This window comes from Egretta garzetta, unplaced genomic scaffold (assembly GCF_000687185.1).
Source record: "Egretta garzetta isolate BGI_Z169 unplaced genomic scaffold, ASM68718v1 scaffold94, whole genome shotgun sequence".
NCBI lineage: Eukaryota > Metazoa > Chordata > Aves > Pelecaniformes > Ardeidae > Egretta > Egretta garzetta.
The window spans coordinates 2,057,110-2,063,109 of NW_009259683.1; positions in this window are offsets into that span (position 1 = coordinate 2,057,110).

Genomic DNA, 6,000 nt, shown 5'->3' on the forward strand with positions numbered 1-6,000 from the left:
GTGCTATATAAATGCAAATTGTTGCTGCTGTTATGCATGAACCACAGCCAGGTTTTAAACTAGACTGACTATGAAAAATGTCATTCCTCCTGACCTTTCCTGATGAGAACCACTGCGATTAGAAAACCTCTAAACTGTTCAGACATAAAGACAAATTCCAGTTCAAATTTTCTGGAAAGTAATAGCTATACTCAAAGTGAGCAGATGAGTTAAGGGAATAATAAAAAAAAAAAAAATACTCCCTGACTTAAGGCAACACTGATAAGACACCAGCCTCCAGGCCAAGGAATTTGGGCTCTTATTTTGACCCTGTACTAGAGTCTAGGACAACTGGGATGAAATCTGTTCACTGTTCTGTGCTTCTGTTCCTAACTCTCCTCCTCCCTCACCCACCATCTGTTTTGTCTATCCATATGGTATGTGTCTATCTACATTGCAAATTGTGTCTAGCTCACTGTTTGTAGAGTGCTTACCCAAACCTCATCCTCGAATGCCAGCTAAGTAGCTGTAACTGCGTCAGGTGCCCAAGCAAATGAATGTAAATTGGATGGTGCTAACGGGAAAAGAAAAGGGGAAAGTGGGGCCATGGCCCTTCAGTCTACCAGCTTCTTCCTCCCAAGTAAATATTCAGATGCTTTATAGTGCTATTTTGAGAAACATGAGCTAGCTCAGAGTTAATTAGCTGGGGGAGAGCATTGCATTAATATAGCTGTATTGCCTCAGGTGTAAGCTAGATTGTGCAGAACCAGCCTGGGAATGACAGCGTGACTGCACTGGGCTCTGAAGAGTTATCCTCAGTACCCGCTAAGAAAAAAATTATACAGAAAAAAGAATCTGAAGAAGCAGCTCAGTATCTGCCTTCTTATGACCTTGGAAGGCTCTTCTCTTCAGTCAGTCCTATAAGCTTAAAGCCTCCTCCACTGTCTTCCCCACTGGATGTGAGAAGATTATCTTCTCCAATAAACAACTCAGGAAGAAGTACAGTCCAGTTCAACTTGCTGCACGGATTTCTTGCATCGGATTTGGAAAGCTGAAAAATCTTTGGGCTCCACAGCACCACTGTCTGCTCCTTTCTCCAGCAGTCTCCTGCACAGCTGATTTGCACACACTTATGAAACCTGCTTTCTTTAATGTCCTCCTACTCTATTAACCAGATGAATATGGAGTAGCCTGTGGATCTGACTGCCATCAGAAGAAGTTGAATATCATCATCAAGAGACATCAGAGTAATTTGTGTCACACCTGTTTGCCCCATCTCTCACCGTGATCAGTCTTCCAACAGAAATCACAGATTTAGCCAGGTGTAATAGCTGCAAAAACTAGGGAAAAATTATGGCAGTCATGGCTGGGAATAAAAGGAACGTAGATGTCTTTTATGCAGTTTTAGTATAGAAAGTACTTTTTTCCTGCATTAGTGCACAAGGTACTACCAGATATTTTAGTAGACATTTTACTTTAAAATAAGGTGATGACTGAGTAGCTAATGCCAGGAGTTAAGAAAATGGACTTCTGCCCATTTTTTAAAATATGGGAAGGTGCAAACCTTCTAAACAGAAACCACGTAAGGGCCAGCTTCAGCCCAATCTAATTTCATGGGGAGTTACACACATCATTGTAGAAGTCAGCAAGACTACAGCAAAGCAGATATTCCTTCATTTTGGTCCAGAAAGAGAACAGAGTTCCTATTCAGCCTAACAGCCTATTCCCACTGCATTGATTCCACCTTTTCTGGACAACTCCCCACAAGAAATTCTGAAGTGTGAAATTAATCTTGGAAAGACTGTAGAAACTAGTCACTCCATACTGGGCATAAATCCCTCTAATTCACAGATCTGCTTCTTGGTGCTGTCACAAAGCGTCTCTCAGTGTCTCAGGCTTGCACAAAAATTACAAGTCAGACACTGAGAAGACCAAATATACTGTGATCTTGAGATGCACCCAGTTTAAAATTAGGCTGAGGTTTCCCTGCCACTCCTTCCCCCACACACCCTGAAAACCAGTTTCTTACTTCATTGGGGCATCCATAACTGCTACCTCACATACAGTGGTGATTACTCTCTAAGAACTATCTGCAAGCTGATTTCTAGCATGACACACTGTCTGATAAAATTATTTTCACTGGAAGCTCAGAGACATCAAGAAAAATAATGTGACAACATGCACATCATTTTAATCAGAAACCACATAGTTTTGGAAGGGAACACAGAAAAGTTACTACTTCTGGATTCCAACCCTACAGATAGGCACCTACCCCATCAGCCAGTGAGGTCATGCTTTTATTAAAGAAAAAAAAAAAAAAAAAAGGAAGAAGTAGTTGGACCCCAGATGCTATCTGGAAAACCAGATCCACCTGACTTAAAAAGAAAGTAACTACAAAAGGTAGTTCTGGTAGAGTCCAGACTGGGATTAAAAGATTAATATTAGCTTTAATATTCAACTGGATAATAGTTAGAACATTCTCATTTACAGAAGTGACCAACAACACAGTTTCACACTTTCTTTACAAGCCTTTATCTAATTTCAAAGCAAGTCCAGTGACATCTAAGATTAACACTATTTCCAAATTAACATGCGTGTAAAAACAAAAAAAAAAAAAAAAAAAATCAGCTCTACTCCAAAGTGAAGTATTGCAAGATACCTCTAAAATAAATTTGCAGCTTGTTTAGCTTCTGAATAACTCTCAAATACTCAAGAAATATTCCCACTCATTACAGGTTTATGTATATTATTTATAGATACAGGCAAAAGACTAGAATAAACTGTTAGGAAACACTCAGAAGAAAAAAATTAGCCTCAGCACCAAATCAGTTTCTTGCCTTTGTCTATCATGAAAAAAGAAAATAAGGATTCCACCTGAAGACATGTCCTACACTTACTGGAGAGCATCTAAGCTACTCTATTAACAGCACCTGAGAATTTACTCTCATTTTTTTTTTTTCCAAACGTTGTCCACTGGATTGTGTGCAGTAGAACTTCATTATATTCCAAGGTGATGCACTTCAGCAGAATCAATGTTGACATGAAATTAACTCTGTTAAGTTTCTTGCAATGTGTTACTACATTCAACAGGTACATACCAGCATATCTCACCAGAAAAGAGCAAGTTGCTTTATTCTTTTTTAAGAAGTTGAATATACACAGTTCTGTAGAGAATGTAGTTCATGTAGCCACAATGTGTACACAGATGAGCCAGAAACAATTTTTGGTAGGAATTTTCAAAAATAAGCATTTCCTTCATACATCATCTTTCTTTTTTCCTGTTTTTCCTCTTTTTCAATGGTATTTTATATGATTACAAAATAAATGAAAACCTCATGTCATTAAAAGAAAAAAAAATTATAAATCAGAAAAGTCAGAGGAAAAGATGAGCAAAACAGAATTGTGAGGAGACTTGCATTTCAGATAGTCAGCTCATCTGTAGGCCCTTAGTTTTCAAAGTGAATAATTAGAGTCTTGCCTTCCTTCATATGACATAAAAAGTGTATTACTCACAACTTATTTCTGGCCTGGTTCTGAAGACACAGGCAAAATTTATATTTCCTTAACTGGAATATGCTGAAGTTATTGTCAGAAGCAAGCCACTGAATACCTCCTGTTTCTCCTTCTGTTTTCATAAAAGCATTATTATTTTTTTTTTGACTGATATTAGAAAAAATATATTTGTCTAGTCTAGGTCAAAATTGCTTCTTTTATTCTTCTACTGAATATGTGTTCTTCATTTTCTTTACTGGCGTGATATGGGAGACACTCTTGTTCAATGTATTAATTTAAAGCCAATGCTTCCATGTGCTGACTGTAGCATGCACCAAAGCTAGAGCTTAGCAAAGCTTTCCTGATTAACAGGTTATTAGTTTAAAAGCCAGTTTCAACTTGAAAGTCTCCAGTTCTGAATTGTAACCTAAATAAAGAAGAATATTTTTATTTATTGTTTCAAACTTTAAGTTAAATACTTCCACTTTATTTTATTGATTTGGTGGTTCAAGATCACGTGTAACTCCATTGTGTTGTTAGAAAGAATCCTAAAAGCCAAAAGAAGGATTTATGTCTCCAGTGCTAAGAACCAACCATGAGTATAGCCAGCTGCTGAAACTCAGCTGGTACATGGGTACCAGTTAAATCAAAGAATAACTCATATGCCTGTGCCCTCAAGCTCCTGCCTTCTTTATTCATTCTCCTGTATCTTCCTCATCTTTCACACATAATTACGTAATTATTTTCACATCTACAAAAGAAGGCCCTCCATTTTTTTTATACACAGAAGCTTAATATGTGCCTTAAGCTAATGCCTGTCCTTTTAGCAAAGACAGATCCAGAAATAATAAAGTATGATAATGGTTACCATAGCATGCATGACCCAAACAAAGTCAGGGGCACACTGTGCTAGATTCTCTACAAACAGTAGAAGACAGCCACAGATTTGAACTATATTAAGGGATGACCAAACAGGATGGCTGTAGACTTCTGAACACAAAGAAATAAAAATGAGTTGCTGAAAGATAAGAACTAAGTCAGGTGCAGAATCAAGGGTAAGACCAAGTCTACAGAACCCTAATCCTAATACTTAAAGATGACCTATTTTCCATGGTGAAGAAGCTCATGACGAATAGGATTTGCACTTCGATTACGCACAGGGTACGTCTTATGTTGGTAGCCATATGGTGCTTCACAACTCAGAAAGTGAGGCAAGGTGGAAAAATGTCATTTCTTCCTTTATGAGGAGCATTTTGATATCCTATGAAAATATTCTTAAATCCATACTATAAAGACCACAAGAACATATGCTGCAAAACCATGTAATTATTCAACATCTGAAATGACCGAGGAATTTATTGGTATTTTTCTTCAGCTGAGTATCTTTCTTTTTTTTGCTTATGGTTAGTGAACAGTTTTTGCAAGTTGATGAATCTGATTGCAAGAGCACTATTTGATTTCTTGAACTGTTCTAGCTGACAAACAGCTGTTTGTAATGTGGGATTTAGACACAAGCTTATTCTATGACAGAATGTAAATTACTTACATTTTCCTCCCCTTTCCCTAAATAACCTTTTCACTGCCACCCCCTTCACCATCCCACAGTCTCTTCTAACAAAATGCCTTCCCACAGAATGAAGATCTTGCAGTGCAGAACACTGGGTCTTTTTGCTCCAGTGCTGAGCAGATTTGTAAAGTTGTTAGCAACAGCATCCATTCATGTGTTAAAAGAAAAATATCTTTTTTTTTCCCCTCCCTAAATAGCATATTTTACAAGTTCTTCCATACATCAGGTTGTGCAAATGCTATGTTATTGCACTTAAAAGATTTATGTGTTTGTGGTAAGAAGTGTAAAAATTACATATTTCTTCATTTTATTACTCTTGCTGCGTAATCCTAGCTGAAAGATGCCAGCTATTACCATGGACTGTAACACTATATATGACTGATACACCACAGCTTGGTAAAGATTGATTGCAGATATTCAACTGCATGACCTGAGCACTTGCCTTACATGTTTTATTTAGGCTGTGTAACACATGGAGCCACAGCTGGGTTTGCTGAAGCACCACAATACATTATGTTGTTTGACCTATAAAAAAAAAAAAAATCCCCATGCAGAGGAAATGGGAAAGAGCAAAAAAGACAAGTGAATGCTTGCTGAAAATTATAATATCCAGGAGGTAAGAGGCACAAGAAAGAAAGGAGCTGCAAAGAAGAGTCAAGCTTCGAAGTCTAGTACATGAAATGGATAAGGATGTCGATGTCAGTCAAAAGCTGCCAGACAAAAAGGAAGGAGGCAATGGCGTTGGTATTTCATAGAATCATAGAATGTTTTGGGTTGGAAGGGACCCCTAGAGGTCATCTAGTCCAACCCCCCTGCAGGAGCAGGGACACTGCTGACTAGATCAGGTTGCTCAGAGCCCCGTCCAACCTGGTCTTTTTCCCTGTTTCCAGGGATGGGGCCTCCACCACCTCTCTGGGCAACCTGTTCCAGGGTTTCACCACCCTCATTGTAAAGAACTTCTT